At 45.0% G+C, this 20563-nt stretch overlaps 2 protein-coding genes across 2 annotated transcripts in view; one reads left to right on the top strand and one right to left on the bottom strand.

Moving 5' to 3' along the window:
* The window catches only part of LOC123000406 (olfactory receptor 16), a 49985-nt gene extending 33525 nt beyond the window's left edge, over positions 1 to 16460 (top strand). The window contains exon 2 of the mRNA XM_044379835.3: positions 1 to 16460. The gene's annotated coding sequence lies outside the window, so the exon portion shown is untranslated.
* The window catches only part of LOC113246731 (olfactory receptor 10J1), a 12464-nt gene continuing 8062 nt past the window's right edge, over positions 16162 to 20563 (bottom strand). The window contains exon 1 of the mRNA XM_057314786.1: positions 16162 to 20563. This exon is cut by the window's right edge and continues 8062 nt beyond it. The gene's annotated coding sequence lies outside the window, so the exon portion shown is untranslated.

Genomic DNA, 20563 nt, shown 5'->3' on the forward strand with positions numbered 1-20563 from the left:
GGTCACACGTCGCGAGCGCCCCGCACGCACCGAGCAGCTGTGAGAGGCTAGGTGCCTGGAACGGAGCCCAGGGACTGATGACGTCCAGCCTTCTCCCAGCGACGTGACCGTTGGAATATCGCGGGCTATCGTAATGTATTAAGTTCTTTATTCGTTGTATTAGCTTCCTGCGGCTGCCATAACCAATGACCAGAAGCTCGGTGACTTACGCTTATTTTTTTCACGCTTCTGGAGGCTAGAAGTTGGAACTCAAGGTACCCCCAGGGTTGGCCCCTTCCATGCCTGTCTCCTAGCTGCTGGGGGCTTGGTGGCTGCAGGCTGGCAGTCCTCGGTGTCTGTTGGCTCATAGATATATCACTACAGGCTCTGTTTTGGTCCTTACCTCAACTTCTCTGTCCTCTTCCTTGTTGTAAGGTCGCTTATCACTGGAATCCAGGCGTGCCCTAATCCAGGATGGTCTCATCTCAAGATCCTTAATTATAGCTTCAAAGACTCCCCCCGCCCCCCACCATCCAGAATAAAGTCACAGGTGCAGGTTCCCAGCAGATATATCTTCTTGGGGGACACCATTTCACCTACAGTTATCTTGGCTTTTTCATTTTTTGTGCTGTTCTGAATTTAATGTACAAACCTTTCTGTACTCACTATTTCTTGATCTATGTAGAGGTCTCTGGGGTAGAATGTCTCTTTGTAATTAATTGACCGGAAGTCAGGGGGTTGGACTTTAATTTTGAATTTTTCATCCATTATCCAACCATGTGATCTTGGATAAATTTAATCACTTTGAATCTTTTTTTAATGGTGGTTGCAAATCTAGAAATCAGTTAGGCCTAGCTTAAGGACAAGGAAAATTCACTGCAAGTTATAGCAACATCCCAAAAAGCTCAAGGACAAGAATGTAGCCAGACCTTGGGAAGAAGTTAGGTCACGGCCCTGAAATTTCAGCACAATATCTCATTTTGGGGCCTATTTCTCTCTACAAACTCTAGTTCTTTTCCCCCAGACAGCTGTCTCTCTGACTGGAGCGCTCCAACTTAATGTTCTGTCTCCACGGACCACTGCTTTTCATCTTTTTCCACTGTCTCCTCTTTCTTCTCTCTCCACTTCTGCACATTTCTCTTTCTGTTCCAGTTCCAGATTCCTGATGGGATAACCCTGATCCTATTGGGATCTCTCCTGATTCAACCAGTTTTGTACCAGAGATGGGGTCATATGGTACAAAGATGGCTTCTGAGAATCAGACCATCCAGATTGGGGATGAAGGCAGTTTTTCTAGAACAGTTCCTGCTGTTCTCATGTCACAGGTGTTTGAGGATCAGAGCAGACATTGCCTAAGAACACACTGCAAAGGGTATTAAAGTTAATAGCACTGGATTTGGGTTCTGGACAAGTAGACTTTTTTTTTCTTTTTTTAATGAGAAGCGATGATTCATCCAGTTGTGAAGTGGATAAAGATCTTCTTAAGTTCATTGCCATGGCACTCAAAATCTTCACTGTTTCCGCAATGGCAGGAAATCTCAGTTTCGGAAATAGGAATGAAGTGGCAGGAGAGGGGAAGAAACAGGAGAGGCAAGGTCTGAGTGGATCATGTCTGCACATGGAGGCAGCTCTTCAGAGTTTTCCAGACGGCAGTGGTGAGGATGTGAACTGGACTCCCATCGTCCCGTGTGGAACGCACTAAGCTCTTTGTGGACTGGTTTCTCAGTGCCTTATTCTGTGGCTATTTTTGACAGGTCCTGAAAAGCAGGACGAGCACTCAACAACAGAAGTGACTATCAGCCCTAGAATAAAGCAAAAGTTCTTCAGTTTCTTGGGACTCTATGCTTTACTGTGGGTGTTGGGGGAAAAGCAGCTTTCTCTCCTTCAATAGGTGGGTCACAGACATTAGATCTGTTTTGTCAAGAACCCGTCAGTTGGGATTATTGCTGCTTCTCTCACTGCCAGTGGGTGGAGAGCAAGAGCATTTACAACTCCTGGCTTTGGAGCAACCGTGAGGGTGGGAGGCTGCACCATCCCTGCTGGAATGGGCACAGAGGGAAGCCTGGAGGCAACTCCCTGGATTGCTGTAGTCTGGGCTTTAGGAAGCCGGGTTCCTACCCGTAAGATCTGTCTTTCCCTCATTTTACTATTCTGTGAAATCATTGGGTCCAATTCCTGGAGTAGACCTGGTAGGAAAAGCCAAAGGGTCATTTTAAGGCTTTAAGCCTTGACTTTAAGTTAGACTGGCTGAGGGACATGGTGGGCAGCACATGTGAGCCAGCCTAGGTCATCAAAAATAGGGCACTGTGCTTTATTTGGGGACAAGTACACATTTCCTTGAGTGTCATCCATGCAAAATACGCCCTATTAGGAATCTACAAGAACGCGCTCTATTAAGAATTCTTAGAATGCTCTAGTAACAATCTAAAGCAGGAGACAGCTGGTCGAAGATTTGGGGTGCTGGCTGTCTTTTCTATCATCACTGCTAAAACCAGGCCTATTAGCAGGTGCTCATTAAGTGATGAATTAATGAACACTTTACTGAACACGTCCTTTTTCAGTGTGGCACTGAGATTCATTAGTCTTATTTTATGACGCATCAGCAGCTTCTGATTCGTAGTCTGTGAAAATGGCAGTGTTCCCTGGAGGCAGAAAGGCATGACTTTTTCTCGGCGGTTGGGAGCACCACTATGTTGCTCGTCTTCAGTTACAAATGGAGAGATTAGTGTTGGCCATGAGGACACACACTGCCCCAGACAGAGGGTCACAGGCAAAGAAAGGGAGAATAAAGATAGATTTGGGTTAAGAGATTTGGAGGAATCCATGTCGAAATGTCTTGATATCTTTGGTATAATGATAGAAGGATTCTATGATACAATGATTCCATAATGATGTAGATTGCCAGGTCATGAGGTAAGAGTACAGCGGACAGGGCTAAGGTTGATTGGAAGTTGCGCTGTGGTGAATGTAGAAGAGAAAGGACTCTATCTTCACATGTTCGTCTCCTGTATCTCTGCTGTATTCAGGTCTCTACTCACGTGTGTCGTCTCGGAGATGCTTTAAAGGCCCACTCCGTTAATAACCACTCTATCGCTCACAATCCCCTTGCCGTACATTATTTCATTGGAAATCATGTGACATATTTATTAGGTTTCTCCCTACCAAGAAGTAAATCTCTTGAAGAAAGCAACAGGTGTTTGTTTTGTTTTGTTTTGTTTTAGCTGCATCCTCCAGGGAACAGAACCTTAGTTGGAGATAGGTGTGCAAATGTTTACTGTAAAGAAAAGCCTGTGCAAAAGTGAGGGGAAAGCAAGGCCAGGGAAGGGAGGGTCATCAGACCAGGGTGTATGTTTGACAAAATCCCTGCCAGGCCGGTGGAGACCATGGGAGGAGTTACTGCTTGTTAAAGGGCTTGCTTGGTGGCAGTGGGCGGGCCGTTGTGCTGCAGTCTTGCTACTTGTTAGCCTGGGGGATATCCAGGAGTCTGACCTTGACTTAAAAGCCCAGGTGGATCTTACACATGGGTAACACATCCTTTCTTGAAAGGGGAATCCAAGCCGTGTGTCTCCATGCCTGCCCCAGTCCGCCCTTGATGCTGTACCCATCCGTTCTCCCTGTTCATTCAGGAGGTAGCTCCTGGAGGCTTCCGTGGAGCCCCTTCCTGAAGGGAAACCTACGGGGTGGAGGGTGGGGGGGAAAATGGCAGCCTTCGTCATCGCAGTGGGTCTTGGGGCCGCAACTGATACTAAGAAATTTCTTCCCACTGCTCTCACTCCTAAGTTCCCCTCATCCTCTGCTGTCCTCGCTAAAGTCTCCGTGGTTGACTTGCGGTGTCACCAAAGCTTCACAGCTGAAGTGTCCTGGAGAGTCCCTGCTGATCACATCTTTCCCTGTTTGCTGCTGCCCTGGTCGATTCATGACCGCAGTCAGGGGAGTTCCAAGAGGCATCCAAGTGGATCGTTCTGTTCCACACACATCCCACCCTGGCCCCACTGTGTCAAACGCTCCTACCTCCTGCTGACCAGGCTTCATGATCCCTACCAGGATGACGACTGCTCCTCTTACCTGCTCTTCTCCAGACACGAGGAGTCCGAGCGGCCCAGGGGGTAGTTGTAGGTTGTGATTCAGGGGCGCCCTTGGCGTGTCTCTGCAGAATGTGCCTTTCTGGAGGACCTGGCCTTCCAATCCTGCACAGCCCAGAGCAAAACAGATGGGGAGCATGCATTCTCCCGAGGTGTCTCTGGGAATGATGGTAAGGAGGGTTTCTCCTGCTTTCACTCCTTGCTCTTGGGTGTCTGAGTTCTTCCTACCGGGGACACAGCACCATATAGAAGTCAGATCTCGTGTACCTGCTGCGTTTTGGAGGAAAGCACAGCAGGCTTGCAGAGTATTTCTGACCTGGCGCTTCGCTATGCTTGGGCAGGCCGTCTCAGTGCGCTCTCAGCGAGGCTGCTTCTGAACTGTGCAGTATGTGGTACGGTTAGGGAATGCGTGGTCATGAGCCCGTTCCCGCACCTGCTTCACTGTGAGGAGGGTCGCATAGTTGATGTCCAACAGGATTCCAAGCTCGTGGGTCTAGTACTTGTAAAAGCCCTGCTTGCCTGCCCCTGGTAGTGGTTCTGGTTGAGGCTCTGCAGGCAGGAAAAGCAAGCCCTTTGACACAGAGGAAGCATCCGTTCTTTGAGAACAACGGCTGATCCTTCCCAGAAGGAAGGGGTTTAATATTAGGGGCTAATCTAGTTAGAACTTAGATAGCTGATTTCTCTTCGAGAGAGAGAGTGCCATACTGGGGGCTCATTGTGGGTCCCCACTACTGCCAGGGGGACAACCCGAGGTGACAGTGATTCTGGAAGGCTTGGTAAGCGCCCATGCATGTGGTTGGGCTCATGTGTAACGTCAGCATCAGCCTCCGCGGCAGGTGTTGGTGTGCCTGCCAAGCCAGGACTTACCGTAGCTACTGATGGAATTAGGCCAGTGTCAGCTGGTGAGTCGTTTGTCTACTTGGTGGTTTTGTGGTTGATGCTTCCTGGTGGGCATAAACGTCTGATGCAAAGATCTCCACACTTCGTGCCCGCTCCCATGCATCCGTCCACGTGGCTCTACCCCAGACTTTTCTCTCCAAACTTTTTCTTTCTTTCTTTTTTTTTTTTTTTTAAAGATTTTATTTATTTATTTGACAGAGACAGCCAGCGAGAGAGGGAACACAAGCAGGGGGAGTGGGAGAGGAAGAAGCAGGCTCATAGCGGAGGAGCCTGATGTGGGGCTCGATCCCAGAACGCTGGGATCACGCCCTGAGCCGAAGGCAGACGCTTAACTGCTGTGCCACCCAGGCGCCCCTCTCCAACCTTTTTCTTTCAAGTACCTGACCAGCCACTCAGGCTATTTGCGTGCTCGTGAAGCCACCTATATTCTAATGTTGGGAACTTTTGCATTTAGCGCAATGACCAGGCACACCATTTAAGCTCTACTGATTGGGAGAGTTTTCCTTCTTCACGGTCTTTGAGAGCCACCCCTGATGGATGATCTATGATGCAGTCCCCACATATTTTTAACTTGCACCCACATATTGAGCCAAGCTGTCCATAAAGCAAGCTTGTGATTTTTCTCCCTCTCTCAGCTGGCTGTGCAGACCCCCCCCCCCCACAACCACTCTAGGGAGTGGAGGGAGGCAGATGCTGAAGCGACCATGGTGACAGCGGGATCTAGGCTACACGCTTCTGCAGCTGGCTTGTGCCTTGGGGCCCTGCGTGTGCTCCATCCCAGGTGGATCGGATCCTGTAATGGATTATTACAGGGCCTACTTGACTTTCTAACTTTGAGGGTCAAACAGGATGAGGAAGGATATTTCTAGAGGCATAGCTGCTTGGTATCTTATCAAACATTTTTTCTCTGCTAGGGCTCAGTAGCATGCCAGGAGCTGGTTTTCCAAATATGTGTAATTCTCTGCTCTAGATGGTACGACCTTGCTCCGGACCCTGAGATCTGTGTTGTGACCCTCCCCCTGGAGTTTGGTGTAAACTGTGCACCACATTTTTTCCTACCACTGACCTGTCCCATACAATGAGGCATGCCAGTGTTATGTGGCCTGAGTGACAGGGCTGATGTGCTCAGCCTGGATCTGCTGCAGAGCTGTCCTGGTCGAAGCCCTGCCTGGAGTTGGAAGCTTCTCGAGTAATATGAAGGATCAGAGCATTGTGCTCCGGTAAGGACTATATTGCCTTCAGAACCCAAAGGGACATGTCAGGTGTCAGTGCTTCCTATCTTGTGGTAAGGGGTAAAAGATACAGTAATTTGTTGTTCACTTCAGAGCGGATGTCCTGGCATACCTCTAACCACCGGACCGCTAAACTGAAGTGGCAGGTTTCTCAGTGTTGCGTATTTCTCACTCTGAAGTGCGTGTGTCTTCCAGGCCCTGCAGTGTATAAAAGCCATCTTGAGCTCACCCCGCCCGATCAGCACGATACCACTGACGTGATGGGTCGGTGTGCTGGTCTGTGGGAACAGCTTTATGGAATCGTTGGGATGAAAGGACAGAATCTAGTATGACATTAAGGAATAATTCTGCATTCACACTGCAGGATGGAGTCAAACAGGAAACTTACATGTCATTGATAATCAGGACATCAGGACTGATTGCTGTAGAAACTATAGCATTATGGCCAACCCTGGGAATCCACAACACTCGGAAGTCCACATCCACAAAAGTATAAAGTGCTGGCACTGTTGCCGGTGCCTCCAGGCCACACAGAATCTGCTCAGATGGGGCCCAGCGGCACAGGTGTCCAGGGACCTGCTCTCCGTGTCCACAGGTAGAGACTGGCCACCAGCACCCCTCTCGTTCTGCTGAAAAACCCATCCCTGGACCAGAAGAAAGGGCGAAACAGGCAGGCTGTCTCGGCCTCACCCCCGGGCTCCCAGGCCTCACGTGTGTGTGTCTGATTGGCTGAATATAATTCATATTGAGAAATCCTTTCAAAGTCTAGGAAGTGCAGTAGCTTTTTATCCTGTCCCTCAGGAAGACCAAGTAGAAGAAGGGTGAAGTGGATATTGGGCATAAGTCTGCCGTTTCTGTCTCAAAAATAATCCTTAGATGTTTTCTTGGAGAAGATTAGATATAGTCTATGGAAGTACCTGTTCCGGGAGCTCCGTGTACTAATACTCAATAATTGTTGGGTCTGCTTGCGTAAACCACGTACTCGTAATTTAAGAGTAAGTTTCCCATAGTCAAGTGCTCTACGATTCATATTCTACACGTGGATTAACGGTCCGTTTGTCCGTGGGTCCAGCTGGGAATTCCCTCTACTTGTCTGATTGTAACCGCATGGGACTCACCCCTGAAATCCGTGCTGTCCAGGACGGTGGCCTCCAGCTACGTGTGGCTGTTGAGACCCGAAATAGGGCCAGACTGGATTGAGCTGTGTTGTGAGTATAAAACACACAGTAGATTTCAAAGACTTAGCATAAAAAATGTAGACTACCTCATTAATAACTTTTGTGCTGATCACATGGTGACATAATATTTTAGGGAGCTTGGGTTAAATAAGATATTAAAATTAGGTCTTTATTTTTACAATTTTTAATTTGGCTATTAGAAAAATTAAAACTACGTATGTGGCTCACATATTTCTTCTGGACAGCAGGGCCTCAGATGAAGAACATGTAAATTCTCCCCGGAGTGAGCTGGGCAGGTCCCTGCAGGCGTGTTCTGGTGGGATGGCTGCAGGTGGCAGATTTGCTTCCTGAACTTGGTCGTCGTCTTTTTTTTTTTTTTTTTTTTTTAATATTTTTTTATTATGTTAGTCACCATACAGTACATCCCTGGTTTTTGATGTAAAGTTTGATGATTCATTAGTTGCGTATAACACCCTGTGCACCATGCAATATGTGCCCTCCTTACTACCCATCACCAGCCTATCCCATTCCCCCACCCCCTCCCCTCTGAAGCCCTCGGTTTGTTTCCCAGAGTCCATAGACTCTCATGCTTTATTCCCCCTTCTGATTACCCCCCCTTTCTTTATCCCTTTCTTCCCCTACCGATCTTCCTGGTTCTTATGTTCCATAAATGAGTGAAACCATATGATAATTCTTTCTCTGCTTGACTTATTTTGCTTAGCATTATCTCCAGTCCCGTCCATGCTGCAGCAAATGTTGAGAAATCGTTCTTTTTGATGGCTGAGTAATATTCCATCGTATATATGGACCACATCTTCTTAATCATTTGTTGAAGGGCATCTCGGCTCCTTCCACGATTTAGCTATTGTGGACAATGCTGCTATGAACATTGGGGTGCATATGGCCCTTCTCTTCACTACGTCTGTATCTTTGGGGTAAATAGTAGTGCAATTGCTGGATCATAGAGTAGGTCGGTCTTCTGAGTGTGTCTGTCCCCCATGCTGGGGGATGGGGGGGGGGTCTTCCTACCACACTTGAGTTCTCTCTCTGGTCTTCATTTGCCATATTAACAGTACAGATGAGGTAATTTTTTAAAACTTCATTAAAAATATTGTGAGACACTGTAAAGAAATAGAACTGTCCATCCACCTCAGAGAGTAGCTCTTTCTCTCCCGTTCCCACTGTGCTCCAGGGTAAGATTCCTGGGAACATGTTCTCCCTGGACTACCCCGACCTCAGAACTCAGTGCTGCTTCGGCCCCATGAAACGCACAGAAGCGAAGGGAGCCGCTCACAGGGCATCCTTGCAGATCCCTTAGGGGAATTGGAGGGAGGGGTTTGAACTGCACACTCACAGCAAACAACCTACACCCCCCCCCCCCCGCCATGAGACATTTTCAGTCTTTTCCTGAGTCCCTTCCCTGGCAGTCTGTAGGGGTACCCCCCACCCCCCAACCGGCACCCACTCCTCACATCTTCCTCCTGCCCTTTCTCCCTCCCCAGGACTCTGCCCCTTTAGAATCTCTCATCCTTTTATTAGGCAGAACAATTTAATTGCTGTATTGTGTGACTCCAGCGTTTCCTTAGGGTCTCCTACTCCAAAGAAAGTAATTTCTTTTGAATAAATACAAAGTCTCCCTAAGAGGAATTTTGGGGAATATGATTTTCTTCATTTCATTACACAGACTAAATTGGATAAGTTTTAAAAGTAAAGGTTTTCAATGCTAAGAAATTTGGTAAATATAATAAGGCGCTTTACCAAGTCCCAGGTCTCCTTAGTGTAAAATGGCCTTTCTGGAGCCACATCCGGGCTGGGAGAGCTGCCTGGGCTTGCGCCCGCCTTTGTAAATCCTCGTTTTGGTGAGACCCCGACCCAGGAGTCCATCAGTTCAGGGACAAAGGCCGGCTCTTCTTTCTAGCTTAAACTCCCCCTGGGATCCTTAATACTCTTTCTCTGAGAACGGACTTCTTGATTTAAGGTCAAAAATAAGTCACGTGTGGGGCTGTGTTCTGTCAGCCCCCTGAACTCTGGTCTGTGACCTAGTCCTTGTTGGCTCACGATCAGCCCTTCCCAGTTTTTCCAGTTCCCTGAAATTCTAGCGTGTCTCACCTCCTAAGATGAAAATTTCGTGCAAATATAACCAACATCTTTCATAAATTTATCGAGGCTAGAGCCGATTAGAAAAATAATGAAAACAGTTTTCATTTATTAGCAAGGGGCAGCTGCAGGTGCTTTACACGCACTTAGCGTGTTCTGTTTCTCTTAACCACACAGGAGGCGGGCCTTGGTATTGCCGTATTGTCCCAGGCAACTGAGGCTGTGAGAAATGAAGGGGTTTTCCACAAACTGTACAACACCGTGACCCCCATCGATGTGACCTCTGGGCCCATGCACCATATGCTTCTGCACTGCCCTGAAGTCTCTGATGGGCATCCTCAAAGTTTAGGTTCATGTAACCTAACGGACTTGGAGATCATTAATCCTATACCCTCACTTAAGAGATTTGTAGATTGGTAGCAGATGTCCCACTTAGAGCCATTTGGATCCCAAGCAAGAATTGTTTGATATTACATGTTCAGAGACACCCTGGAGGTAAAGTTACTAAGTTAGCTTACCGAAGGATTTGGAACACCTTGTCCTTAATGACCTTCCAAATGAAGACGAAGACCATGGCTTTCTAGGACCAGGGCCCCTCTCAGGGAGGGGCAACACATGAGCTGACTTACCACCAGCTCCTTATTTAAATGATCAGTGTATTACTATCAACTTTGAGTAGCAGATGAAAGTCTTGAATGGGCATCAAAAGGAGTAAACTTGAAAAGAATGTTAGGAGCATGGTGGCTGTCTTGCTTGTGGGCTTGGAACTGGGTGTCTTGGATGCACCAGGATTGGTCAGGAGGACTGAGATTGCATCACTGGAAGGAGGGGATGCTGTAAGGAGAAGAACAAAGTTGCTAAGCTCAAAGCCAAACTGCTTACTTCGAAGTGTTTTCTAGGACTCTTGAAGCAAATTTTTCTCCCCATGGAAATCTTCCAGATGTTTTTGGCTGCTTATTGCAGATAGGTCTGTGGTATGGCACTGCCAATTAAGTTAGATTGTACTCCGCATTTCATAGACGTTATGGTTTTCCTGAGGGCGGTGTGATGTCTGTCTCTACTGAGTCTGAAATAGATCTGCAGAACTGAGCAAAATGTGCTTCATTAGACATTGTTCTTTCCTATGGCCAGAACATGCTTTTCTTGTTAGAAAATATAAGATGGTGGAAAATATTTAGTTCTGAAATAATAAAAACCAAGGGTTCCGTCATGTATTCCTTTATTACAAATATTCATCAGATTTCTATGTGGTAACTAGCAAATGTTGTAAGCAAGACTTGGAATGTCACAGCTCTGCTGGAATGCATATTCTAAGGAGAGAAAGAAACAAGGTAAGAAACAAGGAATAAATGAGTGAAAGAAGTGTTATAAGGACAAAATACAGATGATAGGATCTGTGGCAAGGAGCTGCCTTACATTGAATGGGTGGTCAGGAAAGGCCACTCTTTGGAAGTGGCATTTGAGACGGAAACCTCTTCTGAGTGACCAGATAGAACCAACCAGGCCATAATATAGGGCAGGGATTTGGCACATTTTTTTTTCCTGAAAAAGATCAGATAGTAAATATTTTAGTCTTTGCAACCTGTGTAGTCTGTCTTAAATCTTCAACTCTGCCATTACAGTGTGAGTGCAGCAGTAGATAGGAGAAATGGGTGTGGTGTGTACCAATAAAACTTTTTTAAAACAGGCAGGGTAGAGGAGTTGAATTTGGCCATAGGCCATGATTTGCCATCCTCTGATCTAGGGGAAAGAACATTGTAGGCAGGGAGCATAGCAAGTTGAAAGACCCAAAGCTGGGTTCATGCTTTGTATTCTTGGAACAGAAGGAAGGGGTTTGGCTGGAGGGGATGGTGGTGGGAGTGAGAGTTAGTGGTTGGAGAAACAGATAATATTCAGGTAGGTCTTTGCACACCTGGGGTAGATATTGGCCCTTTATTCTCACTGCGGAGGGAAGCTGCCAGGATAATTGAATCAGGGGATGGTGACAGTCTGATCTGCATTGTATGAAGTTTCCGGTTGCTGAGTGGTGACTGTTGGATGGTATGGGAGGTGAGCAAGGAGATGTCTTTGGAAGCTGAGGAATCCAAGCAAAATACGGTCTTGAAGACAGGGAACACTGTGTAGGGGTAGCAGTTTGAATCGCTCTCCACGGTCCCTTGTCCGTATATGAACTTTGAGCTTCATTTCCTTCAACAGCTGAGTACAGATAAAATCTCTATTTTATTTGTTAGGACAGAACAAGACTATAAGTCAAATGTCCGACACATGGTTAGCTTTCAATTATACTGGTTCTTTCCCCCATCTTTGTCTATAGATCAAATATTTTCTCCTTTCTCCTGTCCTTCCTTTTTTCCTCGTTTCCATATCTCTTTCCTTCCATCGATACTTAATGACGAACTGGTTTGCGCAAAACATAGTACTTGATACTTACACTGGGAGACCTCGGGGTATCTTGATTTTAAACATGTTCTGGCTTGTGTAGTTGTAGGACCAAAAAAGCAAACCTTAAGATCTTTCCCTTTTGTTTTTCTCTTTATTTCTTTAGTAAGACAAGCTGCCATTTTAAAGTTCTAGATATGTAAATAATAATGGAGAAGAAGCCACCTTGGGGAAGATGTCATTTGTTTTGGGAAGAATCTCTTAAAGAATCAGTGATTCTGAAAATATATTAGAAGTTATATCCTGGGGTAAGAGAAAAATATGTATAAATTTTCTACGGCCTGACAAAAATGCCTTAACCTGTAACCCTTGCAAGTATGCAGCACAAGCAGATTGCTGGGAAGAGCAAGATTCTTAACACATTCACAGTGATTAAGGTGGTAGGTCAGGATTCAAGATCTCTCCTTCCACCCCGTCACCATGGCTGGGGCAGGGCAGATGAATCATGAGTCAAACTTTGTTCCAACTCTTCCTGTCTTATTCATCTTTTGCATTTGTACTTTCGACAAAATTTAAAATTAAAGCCTGAAGTCATCCCACATTTTCCCACTGAGTGATTTACCTTCCCAGGGCAGGTATATTGCCAGCTAACTTTTAACTATCCATCTTTATGATACAGGATAGCTTTGGAAAATATACTAATTTCAAATCAGCCATAGACTGGCTAGCTTCATGTTGTTGGACAAGTCCCTTAAAAATTTCCAGACTCTGTTACCTCATTTGTAAAATGAAGTAACTAGATCATTTCCATATCTCTTCTAGCTCGGTGATTGCACAAAAGGGCCAAACTGCACATCTGCACTGTAACTTTGAGGGTACAAAGGGGAAAGGGATGAGGCAGGAAAGGAAACTCTAACCGGGTATGAGGAGACACAGGAGAAGCTGTTTCTAGAGAAAGCCCTCTATAGCACTGTTTTGAAACTATGTCCTACTCCTATTACATATTTTAAATTACTTTGGTTGGAAAAATTTTCATAAACTATCAACAAATTTTTAGTCCTTAATTGTAACTCTCTGCCATGTACCCAAGCCCCATTGTGCACAGTTCCTGAGAATCCGGGACCAGGAGAAAACAGCAGAAACGCCTTAAGATAGTATTGTACAGCAACTGGTATGTGGATCTGGACTTGATTGTAAGAAAGATAGACGTTCTTTCTCCTTGCTGGGATACCTGTACATGACCGAAGCCCAGTGAATGTTAAGGCACAAAATGATTGAAAGTAATTAGAATGATTTTTTTAAGACAAAGGAAATAGAGTTATTAGAAGAGAGATTCGGGGTTAATGCACTGAAGGAGAAGGATTAACTCTAGGTTCGCATTCATTACCTGGAAAAAACTCATTGGACTGTGTGCTCACACTGCGGGGATTTCACGTGCAGAGAGGACCCGCACGTCGGGCGTCCAGGAACACCGCATTTTTGCATGTAACAGAAATCGGTATTCATATTAAATCCGTTTCATGTGAGGATGAGCCAAAAAGGATTATTTTAAAAAATAGAAGCCACGTTCTCTTAGATCTTTTTTTTTGTACCGAAGAAAACGAGGTGGCAATCCAAATGCTAAAAACTAATGACGGAAGAAAGTAGTGAACGTCTGTGTGATGGTATATTATGAGGCCTTTAAATATTACCCTTATGAAGAGTCTGCAATAGTACGGAGGAAATCTTTTACTATATTAAGTGGAAAAGTGTGACTCTTTATATAAAATAAAATCTCAGTAATGTAAAAAACAAAGCCTAGAAGAAATGTGCTTTATTAGAATGCCCAGTTGGACTTTTAAAATCACTCCTATATTCTTATGTGTTTTATACTTTGTTTTTCCAGAACGGGCATATATTACTTTAGAATGGGGAAACTCAATACCTTGAAAACCTTGTGTTGGGATCTGGGGGATTCCTGAATGTGTAAGGAATCTACTGGGTTGTTTTAAAAGGAACAGTTCTGTGTTGAAGCAGAGAATCACAAATATCCGGTAGCGATATGCTGAAGGTAGGGATGATCTTTTCTGAAAGGGGAATGTTGGGAATGATTATTACAGGTATCCTATCATTGGTGTCCATGTCGAGTTTCAGTCTTCTGGCTTTCCCAGGCTACAGATACCAGAAGGTTCTTTCTTCCTGAAGAGGTGAAAGCCAGGCAAGGGAGGTAGACAGGGTACTGAGCATCAGCTAGCAGAGCAAACCCACAAAACAACACCAACAGGAAATGAAATCCTGCTTACATTAAAACCAAAATTAATGCGTGCAGCAGAGGAAAGCTCTTTGCTCCTTCTCAGTGAGCCCTTTTCTAGTTGACCCCTTTCGCCACCTGGTCTTCATCAGCCACTTGAATGCTGCTCATTAATTTCAAGTCTCAGCCCTCAATCTTCCATTTCTCTCTGTGTGACCTCGCCCTCAGAGTCTCACAGCTTGACTCTTCATCTTCTATGGATGGCTCCCCATTCCCTATTCTCAGAGGTTCTCACCTACATTTCCAACCTTCTGCTGAGGTTTCCACTTAGTCTTCATAAGCACCTCAAATTCATTGTGTTTACAACTGAACTCACCCATATTTTATATTTTTTATGAACCACCTCATACTTTTTCCACTGAGAATGAGAAGAGTGATTTTGCATTCTATCCTCTTCTTCGAGCTCCATATTGAATCTGGGCTCCAAGCCTGATTTATTCTTTGTAATACTCCTATAATATGTAACATTTTTCCCCTCCATTCATGTGCTCATCATTTTGGCTCAGGTTCCAGTCATCTCATTATTGATGACATTGTAAAAACATGAAAAAATAGTCTGAATGTGGTATAAGCGTCTCCATTTAAGGCTAAGTTGTGTTTCCCCTGGGATTTAACTGTCAGGGTCAGGCCTACAGGAATCCATTTACATAACATACTTTGTATGTGATAGAACTTCTTCTGTGAAGGGATTTGTATAGGGAGAGAGGAGGGTGACAGGGAGGAGGGTGGAGAGGTATGCCTTCTATTTTCTAGTGTGGTGTCTGGAAGAGGGGCTGCTGGACAGGCTGGTTTCATGGGCGCCGTTATGCATAAGCAAGTCTGTCTCTGCTGTCAGGTAATAGGGAGTGATGCAGATTGGGGAAGTTTCTCTGCTCTCAAGACCGCGAGGACACAGTGCAAGTCAGCACAGGCCCTGTTGCCAAAATTTCTAGACATAATTGAACCAAATGACACAAGGAAACAGTACACAGAAGTTGGTAGTGTGTGTGTGCCTGTGTGTATAGGGGGTTAGACCTTAGGAGGCGTGTCCTGTTCCTGAATGGGAATGGTCAAGAGTACACAAATATGTAGAATTGATTTTTGACAAAGGTGCCAAAGCAATTCAGTGCAGAAAGGATACTCTTTTCAAAAGGGGAAATTGTAATAGATATCCATATGTTAAAAAAAATGAACCTTGACCTGAACCACCCATCTTACACGAAAATTAAATGTATCCTAGATCTGTGTAAAACCTAAAACGATGAAACTTTTAGGAGAAAATCTTCATGAACTAGAGTTAGGCAGCAGGTTCTTAGATGTGATACAAAAACATAATCATTAAAGACCAAATCGATAAATTGAACTTCAGAATTTACAAATCTTTGTGAAATAAGCAACAGACTGGCATGAAATATTTTCAGGTAACTTTTCTGACAATCGATCTTGTATCCAGAATATATAAAGAACTCTGAACGTTTAAAAGCAGGAAGACAATCCAGTTAAAAATGGCACAATATTTGATCAGACATATCACCACAAAGATAGAAGGATGATAAACACCTGAAATGCTGTTCAACCTTGTTAGCCATTAGATAAATATAAAGTCAAAACACTCTGGTATAAACGTATACCTGTCAGCATTTTTTATCTTCGCCATTCTGGTAATATTAACAGCTTACAAGGATGCGGAGCCCCAGGGATTTTCATATTGGGAAAACCCGTCAGTAGAGCCATTCTGGAAAACAGTTTGACCATTTCTTACAAAGTTAAACACACACTTATCCTATGACCTAGCACCCCACTCCTTGTTATTGACCTAAATAAGCAGCCGCTGGAAAAGCTATATTAAGAGATCTCAAAATGCTATGGAAAGGGAGGCCTGGGTGGCTCAGTCGGTGAGGCATCCGACTCTTGATTTTGGCTCAGGTCTTGAGATGGAGCCCCGCGTTGGGGTCTGAGCTCAGCATGGAGTCTGATTGAGATTCACTCCTCCTCCCTTTGTACCTCCCCCCATGCGCTCTCTCTCGTGCTCTTTCTAAAAAATCTTTTTTTTTTTTTAAGACTTTTTTGTTTATTTCACAGAGAGACAGCCAGTGAGAGAGGGAACACAAGCAGGGGGAGTGGGAGAGAAAGAAGCAGGCTCCCAGCAGAGGAGCCTGATGTGGGGCTCGATCCCAGAACGCTGGGATCACGCCCTGAGCCGAAGGCAGACGCTTAATGACTGAGCCACCCAGGTGACCCTCTTTCTAAAAAATCTTAAAAAATGATGGAAAAACCAAAATGCAATCCTAAAATATGTCCAGATAACCCATAGGAAAGCATGAAATAGAAAAACAAAACAAAATACAGTGTACTTGTGCCCTGACATGTCAATAATTATGTGAAGAAGTCTAGATAGGTCCCCTTGAAACAGAGATTGGTGGAGTAGATTAATAACATGACCCACCTATACGCTCTCCACAAGAAACCAACTTTAATGTGATATTGACTGGTAGGAAATAAAAAGATAGAAAATAACCATCATGTAAACATCAAAAGAGAGTAGGACTGGCTATGTTAATAGCAGGTAAAGTAGACTTCAGAGAAAAAAGTACCAGGGATTATAGATTTGGGGAGGAAGACCACAAAGAGAACTTCTCACTGTTAATGTTAATCTTGATTACCTGGATAAGGTGGTTTTGCAGGTTTCTGAAATGAGTTACTCTTTATATCCCACCTCTCTACCTTACCCTTTGGAAGGATGTGACTATGTGTGGTGCAGGTGACTTTGTTTCTTAAGATTTTATTTATTTGAGAGAGCGCGCATGCACAAGCAGGAGGAGTGGCAGAGCGAGAGGGAGAAGCAGGCTTCCCACCAAGCAGGGAGCCCAATGTGGGGCTCGATCCCAGGACCCTGGCATCATGACCCGAAGGCAGACTTTTAACCAACTGAGCCACCCAGGTGCCCCACAGGTTACTCTTAATATAGTTATGCTCCACCTCGAGAGTCGAGTATAAACATTATTTGGAATTCTCCCCAAAAGATTTGTCTACTCTCCCCCAAGTATTTCTATCACTCAGTATGGACTTGTATATATTTTATCTTTTGGTATATAATCTGGTCTACTTGGTTGCTCACATTCTCCTAGCATTGGCTACCGTGTATCCCGTTGGCATCCTTAAACTGTTGAGTTATTTAACCACGTTCTTATTTTCAGGCCCTATAAGACACTTCAGGATCGTCTTGTAGCTTTCTGGCCCTAGTTTTGGAGAGCCATTTGTCCAAGATTCCTAGATCCTTTTATTGGAGAACGGTATTAGAAACCAAGATCTGCATTTCTATAATCCATTACAACAGAGATCATTTCTAGTCTTCTTCTCTTGCTTGTCTGTAACGTCCCACACAAACCATGGAAAACCTGGTTTCCACCATCTGCTATCCATTTTCATATGGTTCAGTTCCAGTATACCTTTATAGCACTGCAAGGATTGTTAACCTGGACCCCTGTAGGTAACAACTTTAAAAATTAGAAGCTGGTGCTTACGCATCGTTCCTTTGGCTTTTAGTCTTCATAGACTTTGCTCATTTTCGGAGTTCTCAAGGTCAGCCTTTTCCCTTTCCCCCTCCGGTGGGCTTGTTTTGTGTTTGTAATACAGTTACATTCTTCTGCTTCAGCCTGCATTCTATTCTGGGATCTCAATCTCCTAAAATGATTCTTCTTTCATTTGCATGCATTAAGGTTCACTCTGCTGCAGAATTCTGTGGGTTTTGACAAATGCACGGTGTCATATCCGCCATCAGAGTATCATGCTAGAAGACTTTCACTGCCCTAAGAAAATTCCCCACGCTTCCTCTCTGCAACCTTCCTTCCTTCTCAGACCTCTGGCAACCACTGATTTGTGTGCAGTCTCTATGGTTTTGCCTTTTACATATACATATAAATCTGTCTAGAGGTCAGAAATTCAGCATAATTCACCACTATACTCTCAGCGCTTAGCACCAGACCTAATCCTCTTAACTAAGTGCCAGGCTGGCTTCTGGAGCTCTAAATGCTTTTCTGATGTGCTTTTATGTTGGAGAAAGTGGATGCCCACATTGCCTAAAGTCTTAGCTGGCTCTTCATGAAGAAGACGTTACAGCTTAAACTTCTGCTGGAGATACCCTTCCTCTGGGGTGCCCACTGGTTGGCTAGGGTGAGGCCCCTGTGGCCCTTCCAACAGGACACACATTCTGTTCTTTGGAAAAAGCTCCAGGGACAAGGTCACATTTTATTTGGGAAATCTGAGGCTCTAGGGAATTCTCTAGCACATTCCTGTCTGTACTGTGAATTGCCCTTGGGTGATGTTACACTCTGGGTAAACAGAAAATGTCTGCCAGCTAGTACAAACTCCAATTCTGTTTTCACCCTTTTTTCAAATTTAGCCTTATTTGTACAGCAGAGAGCCTCATCCCTGCCTCCTTCCTAGGGTTGTTCTAAGAACCTAGTGAGAATAATGGTTGGGAAAGTGTCTGATGGCAAGAGACCTTGCGGAAGAGGTGTTTACCGTCATGTGATACGGAGTGTGAACAGTGACCAATAATCCCAGGGAACCAGAAGGATTCCTCTTGGGTGGAGAACATAGCCAAATATTCTGTGAGTGCTGGGACCATTGAGCAGGTCAAAGAAAGTTCTGCGGCTGGTTCCTCTGGGGGTTGAGAAGGGCTGTTGAAACTTCTGACTCCACGATGTCTCATTGTAAAGCTGATCCTTTTAGACAACGTTTCGGAAAAACCTCACTTTGTCCGTTTCTCCATCACGTTGCATTATAGTGAGTTCTGCGTAAGTCCATCTGTCCTGCAAGACTGGGGGCTCCCTCCTTCGGGGCAGGTGCAAGGCTTCGGTTGACCTGGCCCACGTCTAGCACGGTATGCGGCATAGAGCAATGGCTCCGTGAGTGGTGGTTGGATGACTGTCAAGCCCGTTGCCTGCCTGCTGTTGCTTTTACTCATTCTGCTCTTCCCTTTGCCGGTTGATGACTTCTCCTAATTACTTGGAGCCACTGTAGATTCTAGAGAACCTTATGTACAGTTTGATTTTTGTCATTGCTTCTCTTAGTCCTGAGAGAGCCTGGTAGTTCTGCTGTGGTCTGGAGAGCAGATACATGCGCTGTGTGGGTTTGTCTTGTGTTTTGAAGGCTTTTCTGGGTAAGGCACCCACCTTGAGTTCCAGTGGAAGGTGTGTCCTGGGGCCGTGGCGCCCCATGTCTGAGGTCTAGCCTACTCATTGACTCAACAGCAGGTCCTTGTTCTCCTTCCCTGGGTACTCACTTGAGCCGCAAACTCTAAATCTGTGTGATGCCCCTTGATCGGCCTCTGCCCTGCTCTCTGATTGTCTGATTCAACTTCATCACACATGCATAGTTATTTCTGTGCATTACCTCCAAATACTCTACTCACATTCCGTTTCCCCCAATTTTCTTGGCTTAGAGTCGAGAGATCCTTAAAACTTCTTACACGTCTCAGTGGAGCTGTGTAAGGACAAGAAGGATGCCAACAATTCACACAGATGCCTCCTATACTGAATCCTAGTTTTCCCGAATCTTGGGTGATTTCCATTGTTTTTAAAAGTCAAAGCTGAAATTTCTTAGTTTGGTGCACAAAGGCCTCACAGTCCGACCCCAGCCTACCCTTCTGGTCCCATCTCCGTCCACATTCCCCCATCGTTCCTTGGCATTGGTACGGGGACTACTTTTTCAACTCCTGGGAGTATCCTGTTCCTTCTCCTTGGGATTCTTTTCCTCCAACAATATTGCTCATCGGGCACTTCCTACAAAGGTCCTAAAGCCAGTTCACGTTGTAGGTCTCCTCCGAGACTTCCCTGACACCACCAGCATGTTCTCTCCCTCCCCTCCTCCCATCCTCCTGCAATCTTTTGTATAATACAACCTATTACAAAAAAAATTGGAATGATACTTTTTAATGTTGGTTTCTGCCACTAGAGTTTGAGCTTCTTGAAGCCAGACAAGCAGGGTTTTTTCATTGGTCTTCCCCAGATTCCAGAACATGGCCCCTTCATTGTTATTACCCATTACATGCTGTCTGAGTTAACAACAGCTGAAACGACCCAGGAGGATCTTTGTGCCCTAAGACTGACAAGATCTGGAATTGTGAGGATCTCTAATTAAACTGTCTATAGTGAATGACCGTTTTTAATAAGCAGTTTTGCTAGAAACTAGAGTAAATTAAAGCAGCCAAGGGAGGAAATCTATTTTCCCTTGCTATTTCATCCAATGGCCCCTCTCCCTATCCACAGGGTCACTTATAACTTGACATATCATGTATGAACAGATCCTAACAGGGTCGAGTTTGAGAAATCCTCATGTTCTTAAGTAGGAAGGAATTGTAGGGGGAAAAAATGCATACCGTGGATTCTGCTTTTTCTCTTTTGCCTTCATTAGAAACCAAAAAGTCAATGAAAAATCCTGGGC

Source organism: Ursus arctos, unplaced genomic scaffold, assembly GCF_023065955.2.
Source record: "Ursus arctos isolate Adak ecotype North America unplaced genomic scaffold, UrsArc2.0 scaffold_2, whole genome shotgun sequence".
Lineage (NCBI taxonomy): Eukaryota > Metazoa > Chordata > Mammalia > Carnivora > Ursidae > Ursus > Ursus arctos.